The 14,266-nt window shown below is 36.3% G+C and overlaps 1 protein-coding gene across 1 annotated transcript in view; it reads right to left on the bottom strand.

The window, feature by feature from the left end:
- Positions 1-14,266, bottom strand: part of LOC127427123 (retinoic acid receptor alpha-A) — a 267,816-nt gene that overhangs the window by 176,307 nt on the left and 77,243 nt on the right. Inside the window, exon 2 of the mRNA XM_051674514.1 lies at positions 161-192. The gene's annotated coding sequence lies outside the window, so the exon portion shown is untranslated. The remainder of the gene's footprint in view (positions 1-160; positions 193-14,266) is intronic.

Genomic DNA, 14,266 nt, shown 5'->3' with positions numbered 1-14,266 from the left:
ACTTCAATATACTATGTGTTAGTGAATGGCAAAAACTCCTGTAATACAACTGAACTGGGAAATGACTGTGGTAGAAGATCCTGTATTGAACCAGCTGGGTGAAATAATACAAATCTACAAAGTAAAAAACAGACTCATTTATATGTGGGTGAATTCCTACCTGTTTCATTCTGTTTATGCTGTGAGGAGTCACTACAGGAGAAAAAGAGAAAGAGAGCACATCAGCTTCATTAACTCTTAATTATTAGCACTCTTTATGACATACACACACAATAGACTGTAGCTCCAGATTGGAAATACACACATGAGACCTCTTTAAAATCTCAATTGTTTCTTAACCCTTGTGTGTCAATTTAAAAAAAGTTGCTCAGCAATCCTTAGAGGACAAAAATGTCAGCATCAAAATTCTGCCATAATAATATTATATATTAACATTATTTTCCACTTTCAATGCGCAAATTTCTTTAATCAACATCAGTCCTGGTCATAACTACCAAATATTCATTAATTTACAGGATTTTAACCCTTTAAATGCCAGTTTGTTTATATAATGCCACTGTTGTTTTACACACACACACACATTTCTCAATACACACATACAAAACACACTCTGACATCCATTACAACACACCCACACAATTTTCTCATTTCAGTCAGGATGCATCTCACTGGGTGTTTTAACAGTATTAATATTTCACTGGATAAAACACTACTCACTGTGTTTGAGCATGTATGAAAGAGACATGTTAGGAAGCAAAGAAGACGAGAGAGAGAGAGAGAGAGAGAGAGAGAGAGAGAGAGAGGAAGAAGTCTGTAAAAGAAAAACAGGATGAGATCCATTTTTCATCCCTCCTCCCTAAAACATCCATTTATCCATTCCTTCCAGTCTGACACAAGCTGAGAGCATAATGTCTATTGTGTCTGAGTGTGTGTGTGTGTGTGTTTACAAGGACAATTCTTTAGGTTATAAACTGGTAATTACAAGGGTATTATGCAATAAATGTGGTTTATGAGGACATTTCTAGTGCCCTCATAATTGAAATCGCTTAAAAAACGTACTAAATGATGTTTTATTGAAAATGTAAAAATGCAGAAAGTTTTTTGTGAGGGTTACGTTTAGAGGATTAGGGTTAGGGGATAGAATCTATAGTTCATACAGTATAAAAATCAATATGTCTATGGAGAGTCCTCATAATGATAGCCGCACCAAGATGGGTTCTGATCCTATACAAACCAGGAAGTAATCGTGTTCACATAAACAATGGTGAACATAATTTGGTGGTTGCATTTTCCCTCTAAAATTATATTTTAACAATCACTGTTAATACTAGCCATGATTTGTGTGTCAGTAGATGAAAATGATTAATAATACTTACATTCTCTTTCATTTAATGGAGCGTACATCCAAATCCTGACGAAAATTGCATTTTCTATGCGCATAAAAGGAGCGTGCCACTGTCATACAAATATGCCCGAAAAATCATTAAGGACACAGTTAATGCACAAAAGAACGCATGTTCATATTTCTATTCTTCTAATTCATTGCATACAGTCCATTTACACTACCAACTTTTTATGAATGTGCTGTCTTGGTTTATATCACTGGTACTTGAGGGAATGGACTATACTGTATGGTGGAATAACCGGCGAAAACCTCAGAATTAAACTGCACTTGACCCAGTCCATTTGCGCATTGCGAAAATACCAAAACTTCATGGCCATGCCCACTGACTTTGGGCATGTGACTTATGGCATAGTGCTGCACTCTTACGAATTGATAAATGATTCTCTGGTGTAAAATGTAAGAATTATTACAATTAGGGCCTTCATTACATTAAGGACCAAAAATGACCACATTCCTGATCTTACATTTATAAAAAAAAAATATATATATATATATATTTTTTTTTAAATAATTTGTTAAAAACATTATTATATTTACAGACTTTATTACATTTAGAACCAAAAGTTATAACATTTAGTGGCTTTAATACATTTAGAACCACATTTTTATTACATTAAGGATCTTTATTACACTCAAAAAAAAAAAAAAAATATTTTGGACTATTTTTAAGATTTACACTTTTAAACTTCAAAACCCACATGACTTTCTTTTTTTCATGGAACACAATAAGAGAAATTTGGAATAATCATAAAAAGGTCATAGTTGATATAGTGATCACAGTTGTCAAACTCTAAAAAAAAAAAAAAACATCATAAATGTAGTCCATATGACTCATTTGCTATTTTCCAGGTTTTATGAAACCATATCATAGCTTTGTGTGAGAAACAGACTGATATTTAAGTTATTTACTGAAATTCTCCCCTCTGCCGAAGCTCCAAAAACTCATTCACGTTCACAAATGACACATACATAGACAAAGTTATCATCTGGCTTCAGATGACTTGGAATATAGCATACTTGTCATACTGACTACATTTATGCTGCTTTTATGGTGTTTTTTTGGTCTTTTTGGAGCTTGAAAGTTGTGGTCAGTATGAATTGTCGGTCAATAGAAAAGAGTTGTGTGACTACTCTTCAAAAAATCAGAAGAAAGAAAGTCACATGGGTTTGGAATTAAATGAGGCTTACTAGTTTGTTTACATCCACAAGATGTTTTAAAGTGAATCATTTTGTCATTAATATCTTAACGCTGTAAAGGTTTGTATACAGTACAGAATACAGATGCCATTTCTGAGTCATACTGTAGCTTTGCATTTGCCAACAGCAACTGTACCAAAGAAACAAATTTATTTCCATGATTATTTTAATTTGTGAACAAAAAGTGCAATCATCTGAACAGTTATATAATGGCAACTGTAGGAAATTAAATGAAAGGGGAGTACAACCTGCCAGAACCTTCAAATTATCTACAAGAATGAAACATCCAGAAATTAGTTATGAAAGATTTTAATTACATTACTGTCCCTTTACGATCACATTTTAGATTTTTTCATTTACATTTCTTAGAAAAGTGGTGTTCACAGAAAACAGAACAAACAACATTCCAACAATCGAATCAACGGTTTGCTAGTCTTGTGCACTGACAGCGGAGTGATGAGTGGAAAGCAGCACTGTAGGGAACGACTGTGTGTTGGATTGATAGTTCAATAAGCACTGGACTCCAAGGCATCGTTAGTCGCAATTCTCTGCAATTCCACTCGTTACTGCATCCTCTCGGGCCATTCATTAGGATAAACCAATCAACATCCAGCTCTGTAGACCAGCTTAATCCATACCCAAACTGAATATATTAGTCCAGCAGTTGGCGACCCGACACACTACCAAACCCGTCAGCTGTATTTAATGTAGTTTGAGTCTAACTTTCTTTAACCTTGCATAGTTTTGTGCCCTGGCCATATTGACGTCTAATTTGTCTAGCTCCTACCAAGAGAGTAGTATAGCTTATTAATTATTCTACAACTGCTTCAAACACAGCTGTCCAATCGGAATCTAAAGATGAAATTATTTGTTTTATAGTAGTTTTACTGTTTTTGAGAGTTTTTAATGTGAAGCTGTTTTTGCAGTAATGCCAGAGTGATCACTCATTTGCTATAAATAATCTGAACTTTTGTTTTGTGTCCATGAAGTTTCAAATAAATAGAGAAAATAATCAAATAAGATGAAGTACTTTTCATTTGTAATGTATTTAATTCAATGGAGTCTCAGAAACAGACTAAACTTTCCGGTTAGTAAAATATACCATATGTTGAATTTCCTGCAAAAATAAATATCATGATGTGTGATATATAATTATTCATTCTGTGATATAAGATATTGGTAATATCGCTTACCCTAGTTCTTGGAAATAGTTACTAGGGCTGTGTATTGATATAGATTTCCCAATTTGATTCGACTCTGATTCACAAACTCTTCATTTGATTTGATTCAATTCACTTTGATTTCAGAATCAGAATCAGCTTTATTGACAAGGAATTTGTCTTGGTGACAGAAGCTTCCAGTGCACAAACAATACAGCAACAAGATATAGATAATAATAATAATAATAAAAAAAAAATAAAAAAAATAGAATAAAAATAAAAAGTGGATAGAAAATAAAGTATATATAGAAATACACAATAAGACAATATATATTTACAGTACTGTGCAAAATTCTTAGGCACATAAGCTGTTTCACAAAAGCATTTGTCTTAAGATGGTTATTTATATCTTCATCTTTAGTGTGTCAATAGGAAATATAAATGTTAGATTCCCAAACATTACTTTCGCAAATGGAAAAGATTACAATAGAAGAACAGGGAGCCCTGCAACAGATGTCATGGCCCCCACAAAACCCCCCACTGAACATCGTGTCAGTCTGAGATTACATAAAGAGACAGAAGCAATTGAGAAAACCTATACAGACAGAAGAACTGTGGCAAATTCTCCAAGAAGCTTGGAACATCCTATCTGCCAACAACCAAGAAAAACTGTGTCCAGGTGTACCTAGGAGAATTGGTGCTGTTTTAAAGGCAAAGGTGTTCACACCAAATAGTGATTTAGCTTTTTTATGTTTACTGGACTTTATATGACATTAAGTGATAAATGAAAACTATTTATGTCATTATTTTTGAAGATATCCTCACTATGCAACATTTTTCACAAGTGCCTAAAACTTTTGCAGAGTACTGTATGTACAATATACAAATACAAATCTGTTATATACAGTGCAAGGGAATGTAATGGCAGAAGAGGTATGGTATGTTGGATAAATAAATATAGACTAAGCTGTGTACTGCACATTAATTATTGCTCAATGGGGCAATTTAACTGTTCATGAGATGGATAGCCTGAGGGAAGAAAGTGTTCCTGTGCCTGACGGTTCTGGTTCTCAGAGCTCTGTAGCACCAGCCAGAAGGCAACGGTTCAAAAAGGTAGTGGGCAGGGTGAGTGGGGTCCAGAGTGATATTTCCAGCCCTTTTCCTCACTCTGGAAGTGTATAGTTCTTGAAGGGAGGGCAGGGGGCAACCAATAATCCTCTCAGCAGTCCGAACTGTCCTTTGTAGTCTTTTGATGTCTGATTTCGTAGCTGAAGTCTTCTGATTTCCGATTCATTTGGGTAGATTTCAGTTATAATGTCCATTTTGCTAAAGAAATTGTCTTTCAGCTAATGCTGTTAATTATACAAGGAACCATCTCACTTGATACATTATGAAAATATTAATTTACAAATTTAATTTTATCATTAGTTTTTCATCATTTTGGTAAAATTTCAGCTTGTTAAAAATGTACAAATTCCATGTATTCCATCAACAAATATTACATATATTATATTGCATATATGTTGTTACATGTTTATTGCTTACATGCATAATTTATACTATTTACAGGTATTTACATTGATTTGTTGAAAACGTGTTAAAAACAGTACTGTCTCTTTAAGAATAGCGTCAGTTCAGTGATCGTCTCACAGAAGTGTTTTGGTCGAGCGCATATTAACGACAGTGTCGAATGGGTTCTTTACCGCATCCATGCTGTGTGTGATTAGAATTAAATATTTTTGCTCAAAAACTGACTGTAAAGAACAGAAAGGATTTTAAAAGAGACATTATTAAATGACAAATGGATTGAGTGGATCTCGTCTTTAGAACGAGTCAAACCAAATTTTTACTCTCAAAACGCAGTGAAAGGATCTCACTGCTGAACTTGTTCACCACTATACTACACAATCACTGCTGAGTGAAATCTGATCATTTACAAGCCAGTGGAGAATCACAGACATTTTAGAAATCTGGTCGCATATGTGAGTGATTCACTCGGTTGTGCATTGATTAAAAGATCTTGAGAATCAATATCAGGATCGTTCAAATGAAGATCGCGATGTATCAGAAAAATGATATTTTAACCCAGCCTTAATCATAACTTCACTATCAGTTTGGCATAATTGAAGGTTCATGTGTTGTGTATGTGTGTGTGTGTAATACTAAATCAGATTACATGAGGAATCTCCCACCAATAAACCTAGATTGGTTGGTCTTGTGTTGACTATTGCTCAGACTGTGAGTTTACCATCTCATGTGTCTTTAAGCATGTGCCGCAGAAAGGCATGCTACGGGTTGTGTGTGTATGTGGTGAAGGCAGGTGGGCTGTGACCAATGACCCGCCACAAGACAAATGCTTTTAGCAGGAAGGCTGCTGATATTAATGTTTCATGTTGTAATGGAGGATGAGCCCCAGAGGTCAAGGGTCAACCATGTTGAGAATCATTCCGGCACAGTGGACAGCAGCTGAAACCTGAGCTAATCAAAACACAGCGTGCCCGACCCCACCACAACACCGCAGTGATGGTTTACACAACAAAGACAACATGAAATGGCATTCTCAGTGCTCTCAATGCGCACCATTGCAATCTTGCATTATTTTCTTTTTTCTGTGAACCATAAAAGGAGATGTTTAACAGAATGTTCACGCTGCTGTTTTTATATAGTGAAAATGTGGGGTCGGGTGCTCCAAAAATGACAGAAAAGTAGCCATAAAAGTAGTCTGCTTTATTCCAATTCTTCTGGAGACATACAATAACTTTGTGAAACTTCAGTTTTCATTTCACTTTAATAACACTTCACATTAATGTTCCCTTTGTTAAGAGTTTATAAAGGAGTTCAATAAGTCATTTACAAATGCAATATAAGTCATTAATATGTGGTTATAACAACATGAATAAAAGGGTGACTTTCATGCAATACTTGCAAAATAATAAGCATTTTAGCTTACATGTTATAAATACTTAATAAATACATTTAGTCATAGTTACTTTAAAAAAAAAATGAAATACTCTAATTCATAATTTGTGTCACAATGCAGCAAAAATAATCACTTTGTGTTTGTATTCATTACCATAAAGTCTTGACTCTCTTGTGATGGCACTTTCCTTGTCACATTGATGTCAAAAGAATTGTTCTACTCTGAGTGATGTCATCATGCTACCATACTATTTCTGCCATATGCAGTATATTTACTGTTTGCACTTTGCAAAAGTTTCTGTTTTAACGTAATACTTGACCTACTAAATGCGCATTTCCAGTGTGACAAATTAACCATGATTTTCAACATCTCTTTTTTCCTCTGCAAAAACACTTCATACTTATTCACAGCATGTATCTTATAATAAAGCCTGATGACCATTAAACCATACTTACTCAATGTACACAAGTTTCTAATATTAGCAACTGCTTCATATTTGTCCACTTTACATTAAGATACACTTTCATAAGTTTTTAATGTTGAATAAATATTATTAAGCATTTATAACATGTGAGGTAACATGGCACACTATTTGGCAGGTATTGCATGAAAGTCATCCTTTTATTCATGTTGTTATAACCAATGTTCCCTCTAACTTTTGTTCTTGCTGAGTAAATCCTATTTCTATTGGGCAGAACCTTCGACCACCTGAGCAGAATATTATATATACAGTATACATACACTCACAGATCACTTTATGAGGTACAGCTGTTCACCTACTTATCCATGTGATTATCTAATCAGCCAATCATGTGGCAACAGTGCAATGCATAAAATCAAGCTGATATGGGTCAGGAGCTTCAGTTAATGTTCACATCAACCATCAGAATTGGGAAAAAATGGGATCTCAGTCCGACCGTGGTATAATTGTTGGTGCCAGATGGGCTGGTTTGAGTATTTCTGTAACTGCTGATCTCCTGGTATTTTCACGCAAAACAGCCTCTAGAGTGTAAAGAGAATGGTGCCAAAAAACAAAGCATATTTCCACCTTGTTTATATTACACATTTTACTCAAAGCTTCTGCTCCATACTGAAAAACTGAACTTGAGTCATCTGCATGGATAATTCTTCCATCAGCGTGGAAGCAACATCAGAGGTGCATGCGCGCAGCTTAGAGGGAACAGTGCTAATAACCGCATCTCAATATTTATAATACGTTCGTAACTGTTTTATTAGTCTTTAATGAACCCCTTTACAAAACCTTAAAAAGGGAACATTAAAGTGTAATCTCTGCTCTCAAATCTCATTCATATATGGAGCGCACTGACGTGTCACGTCAGGTGTGACGTCAATGAAATCAAACCCCATTGGTTGTGGTATGTCTCTTAACTACCAGTTTGAACACATCAAAGCTTGAATGAGCTTTAAAAGCTGTAACTGACAGTTTTCTGTGAATTACCAGGGTGGGGCACGTGGTGAGTTTTGTATGGATGCCACGGAGAATAGCGTGGGCCTCCACACGCGCTATGTCTCCACGGTAACACGCTAAACAAGCCACGTGATAAGATGCGTGGATTGACGGTCTCAGACGCGGAGGCAACTGAGATTTGTCCTCCGCCACCTGGATTGAGGCGAGTCACTACGCCACCACAAGGACTTAGAGCACATTGGGAATTGGGCATTCCAAATTGGGGAGAAAAGGGGAAAAAAACAAACAAACAAAAAAAATCAAACATTTACCTGAAGTGACTTATCCAGACGTGTTGTTGATACTGAGCATCTACGCAAGAGAGGAGATGAAACTGTATCGTAGTTTAGATGTTCATAATTATTTCCTCAGTGGAGAGGTCGGGAATGATCGCTCCTGTTATAACAAAGTCTTTTTATGCAAGTCAGGTCACTCGGCGGACATCTTTGGAATGCTCTCAGGCAGCTATTGTCTACATAAACATGCAGCATATCTCAAATCAGCAGTAAAATCTATCAACACTGGTATTATAAATTGTGCTTCTTTCCCTCAGATCATGCAAAAAAACTAAATTGTCCCAGTTTGTGTAGCTAATGCACATGCGCATTCTCGAGTTGATTGACAGATGATGTCTGTATCTAAAAGGTGATTGGCTTGTTTACCTGTAAGGCGTACATTCATTTTAATAGAAGTGACCCGTCTCTGCTATATAGTCTCTAGATATAATCAATGAAGCTGTCTCCATGACCTGCGGACAAGGTAAGTATTTATTTTTTTAATGATTTAAATCATTTTCTTGTCTCTTTGTTCTGGAAAAATGCGTCTGCTAAATTACTAAATGCATAAGTAAACGACTTGTGGAGCTTAGTAATCCTGTTAAAGTCACTATGAATGAAGCGCCTCGTGCTATTGTTTTGAATGAGGGTGTGTTCTATTCAGAAGTGATCATCCCCATGCACTTCAAAGACTTTACCATTCACTGTGAGATCTTTGAAACGCTAAAAGGTGTGGGGCTCAAACGAAAGGGCCATTCGGAACTCACTTTTTAAGTCATTTTTATTGGAAATTCAGTTTGAAGCACTGACTATCATGATTGTTCTCCCATCAAAGTGCCCTTCGGAGGGTGATTTATCACGTTTGGAATGCACAACTAGCAGGAAATGTTTAAGGAACAAATAAAACGTCACTTCCTTAAACCATCTTGAAATGGTCTATAATGTTTATAGTGGTCTTTTTATTTTATAGAAAAGAGCTGCATGAACATTCTGTCTAACAAGATGCAGGTGAGAGCTTTTCATTTATGTTGAAAGGATAACATTTTGATTTAATGCTGTTTTCAAGCCAAAGAGAACTGAAGTGAGACAGGAAAAACAGACAATGAGAGAGAAAGTCAGATAGAATAACAGAGAAATGTGCCACTAACAGAGACACATTATCAGTGAAGAAAGAAGACCTGAAAAATTACACACACATACACACAGTAGAGATGGTTATGTAATGCCCACAAAACACTGAAACACTGTGATCAAAGAATTGTGGTGCAGAATGAGGCCTGAAGCTCACGCACACACACACACACACTGATCACACTGCTATCAGTCCAAAAATCAGCAAAAACAGAATGCATGTTACTCACATGTTACTCACATGATAACCTGACTGATTTGTGTCAATTTTGATCACATCTCCTGATATATGAAAGAGCAACCTCTGAGCAATGACATTCTGATACAGAGGTGATGTTAAAACTACGTGGGATTTGTGTTCATCAAATGCTTCATTCATCCTGCTGAATAAAGCCATCCTGACTGCAATCAAATAAAACAAACAAGCTTCATGAGCAATCCAGACCATTAAAGTCTCTCAGTCTGTTACTGCTCCACAGATGACACACACATCTTGGAAATAAAGGAAAAGTTTCTATCCACTTCAATCATAGCTGTGATATTTCAGATTCTTGCACAAAACACTGTATTTCCTCTGTCCTCTTTTTCAATACTTTCTCCAATACTGACTTAAAGGATTTTCATCTCAAAATGAAATCTGTGTCATCACCCTCGTGTTGACCCACACGTTAGACTCAGTCACCATTCACTTTCATTGCATCTTATTTCTATACAATGACAGTGAATGGTGACTGAGGCTAAAATTCAGAGTAAATAATGGCGGGACTTTTATTTCTGGTTAAGATGTAACAAAGTTCCTGCAACCAAACCGATGAGTCAGCAACACCTGAGCACATACACACTCTACAGAGGTGCGTTATGACCGAATCCTACCCAATATATCTGTGAAGAGAAGAACAGTGCTAACTTTCCAGACTACACCAACACAACCAGCTCACTCGTGTGACAGCAGGAGAACTGAAGATACCTCACTCACATGTGTTCTTATGTATTTACTGATGATCTTCAGACCGTCCTCTCTGTGTCGGCCAACATCAATCAAACGTCTGCTAATCCAAACAGAGCTGCAGATGAGAGACAAAGGGAGGAGAGATGCGGGGTGGGCGGAAGGAGGGGTCATGGCTTGACCCGAGTCCAAAACCCCCGATAAATCAGGACCAAACAATAACAAGCGCAGCTTAATGTGAACAACATCATTTATCAACTCAGCATGAGCTGGAGCAGCCTGAATCACAGTCACTGTGGGAAGATGGGACAGCACTTATCTGAGAGGCGCAACCAAATCAGTGTGTATGTGGACTCGCATGTAGGCTCTTCAATGGTTCTTTGAAGCACTTAAGAGTGTTTTGTACAAAAATGGGTCACATTGTATGGTCTATGCAGTTCATGGTAATATTTTTTTATTATTATTAACAGTTTTGTTGATTCCACATACCATATATAATAATAATAATAATAATAATAATAATAATAATACAAATTAACAAAATATTTAGAATCACATTATATTATTTACAACCCTTCCTCCCGAACATTAACCCCCCCACCCAACATAGACAGATACCCCAGTGGTCAAACGTAATTGACAAAGACACACAAAAAGACAATAAAATAGTAGAAAATATTTAGAAATACATAATGGAAAGTATACGTTCAAAAACAAAAAGGCTACAACACACACAATTAAAACAACACATCTCCCTCCACTGCCCCTAGTTCATGGTAATATTAAAAAAGTTTGATTTAATCTCTTCGACTCTGAAGCATTTTTGGGCTGCTGTCAGCAATTTTTCACACTCAAATTTAAAAGCTCACTATTTACACATACTGTGGAAATAAAAAAAGACTCAATTAATCATAAATAATATTGTATATGTTTACAATCTTATGATAAATATAATTATTTATTTATGTTTTTGTCCTGACTTTGTAAGCATGTAATTCTGGTTCACCCGTCTCCCTCCAAACAGTCTTATTTTATTCCACTAGATGGCAGCAAGTACTAGAATTTTTGATTATTTTTTTTTACGCTATCACCTTCCATCACAAAATGCCGATCTGAAATATAGGTGGCACTCTAACACGTTTTAGCCCTCACAGATATGCTCGTCCATAGACATTCAGTCTATTTTTCAGTTCATGCATCACCCCCATTTTTTCAGCAAATATCTCGGCCTCTGAGTGGACTAGAAGCTCAATCTAGGTGTCACTAAAAAGCTCTATCAGATTTAGATTTTATCATTAACCTAGTTTTCATCCACTTTTCGTGCTGTTTGGTTATCGATAAAGTGAAAATGTGTAAAAAATGTTTTCTGCTTGTTTCCATTCAAATGGCCTTTTATGTAGAAATCACATGACCCGCGATGTTTCACTAACATCAAAGAAGAGAATCCTCGCGCTCATTGGCTGCTGCCTGTGTAGATAGATATGCTTGGTTATACTTAGAACATTGTTGTTTGGTGACGTGAAGAGCGAAAACAATCAGAATGAGCTTTATTGCCAAGTATGCTTACACACACAAGGAATTTGTCATGGTGACAGAACACAATGGAACATACTTATTTATCGTGCTTTAGCAGCGGAGACAACGGGAGACCCAGTAGCTGTACTGCCGAAGAAGCAAAAAAAGGTCTGAAGCAACTTGCTTTAAGCAAGAAGACAGAAAGGCCAGCAAAGGCAATAAACTGGAGTAATCATCAGTAATGGTAAGGCATCTATGTCATCATTCTTTTAGTGCAAAGTATATTGGCTCAGCGATTGTTGTGGATTTTGTGTAAACCATGACGTTGGTTGCTTGGAAATAAAATGATTTCTTCAAATACAATATTCATGGACATGCTAAATGTGATTATTAAAAACAATTCTAATCTTTCCTTTACCATAACAGAAACTGAGGTTTATTTTATGCAAAGCAGTTCTCTAATAAAGGTAATAACTGTCTTTAGGAATAACCTGAAATGTAGACAGTCTCCAAAGATTATTGATATGAGGGACAATAATAATCTATCCTTAACAGTAGAAGCATATTCACTTGATTTCTGATGTTTGTTTTTAGGCAAAATTATATTATAGTAGTAATAAATAACTTTAGAAATTACCTCAATCTCCGACATTTTCCAGATGCAAATGATATTCCAAAGCTGACAGGGGCAGCAGAGATGATAATGCTGATCCACGTCGAAAGATGGCAGTGCAGCGTCTAACACCACTGTCACATCGGTTCTTAAAGTACACAAAGAAGAGCAATACTAACGCTAGCTAGAGAACTACTGAATGCCCTTTTAAATGCTATTTTAAAGACTTTTATTTTCATATTAATATTTCTACCACTTGACCACTAGTTGGCGCTTATTTGTGAAGGACATGTTTTAAGGCTTTATTTTGTTATTTAAAGTAACATAAATGCAGAATTACTGGATATTTCTGAAAACTTCAGATTCTAAGCTGCTTCTTTTTTTTTTTTTTTCTCCCCAATTTGGAATGCCCAATTCCCAATGCGCTCTAAGTCCTCGTGGTGGCGTAGTGACTCACCTCAATCCGGGTGGAGGAGGACGAATCTCAGTTGCCTCCGTGTCTGAGACCATCAATCCGCGGATCTTATCACGTGGCTTGTTGAGCGTGAGAACCACACATTATAGTGACCATGAGGAGGTTACCCCATGTGACTCTACCCTCCCTAGCAACCGGGCTAATTTGGTTGCTTAGGAGACCTGGCTGGAGTCACTCAGTACACCCTGGATTTGAACTTGCGACTCCAGGGGTGGTAGTCAGTGTCAATACTCGCTGAGTTACCCAGGCTCCCCATATTCTAAGCTTTTAAACGATACCACATATGCCTGACTTATTTATATGATGACTTGAGCATTTTAAGCATAAACTTTTTCCGCAATATAGCACCCCCTTTCGGACCCGCTGGTGGACATTTTTGTTTACTTTTGTTTATGATAAGCAATTTTGGAACCATGTTGCGTCACCACTTGATGTCCAAAGTAAAATCTGGGCCCTGAAGCAAAAGCAGTTGAAAATGCAAAGGGCTCGTATCATGAGGAATCAAATTTTTCTTGATCTCTGACATGGCAATAAAAGTTGTTTTTATGCTTTTTTTATTGTTTCTTTATAGGTTCTTCAGATCTGTGTATTGGTTGGGTATCACCTGTATTCCAAACACAATACTGCACACAATATCATATAAGAGACAGTATGTTAAAGATAGTGAACACACACACACACACACACATACACTTGTTAGTGTTGTAGAGTGTGTAGAAAGATTAATGCAATTGGAAGCAAATGAGAGTACAAACTGGCTTTGGTGAGTAAATAAAACTACTTGCCAGTTGAATGGTAACTTTACTAGGAACTGCAACATAATACACAATTTAAATCAAATTGTAAGAATGAAAATCTGACCCATTTGCTGATGTAAGTCATACAAATCAAACTTGCGTATTCTAACAACTTTAGAATTCAACCTAATCCATGTAGTGGAAAATTCCCCACATTAAAGCCCTATTCGGAGGGGATTAGATTTCAGTAAAGTAATTGTTACTGCGCACATCTCTAATGTTTACTGTCAATTCGCACGGGATGAGCGATGTCTGTAGAAATTGTCGAGATTGGCGTGCCTTCTTCATTCAAGTGTTGTCATCATGATGAAATCTGAAACCTTACACTGTTTAAAGGAGGTCCCATATTAATGTATTATAACTT

The sequence above is a fragment of the Myxocyprinus asiaticus genome, chromosome 36 (assembly GCF_019703515.2).
Source record: "Myxocyprinus asiaticus isolate MX2 ecotype Aquarium Trade chromosome 36, UBuf_Myxa_2, whole genome shotgun sequence".
Taxonomy (NCBI): Eukaryota; Metazoa; Chordata; class Actinopteri; order Cypriniformes; family Catostomidae; genus Myxocyprinus; species Myxocyprinus asiaticus.
The sequence above is the reverse complement of the archived record's forward strand: the minus strand, read 5'-3'. Positions and strand labels throughout refer to the sequence as shown.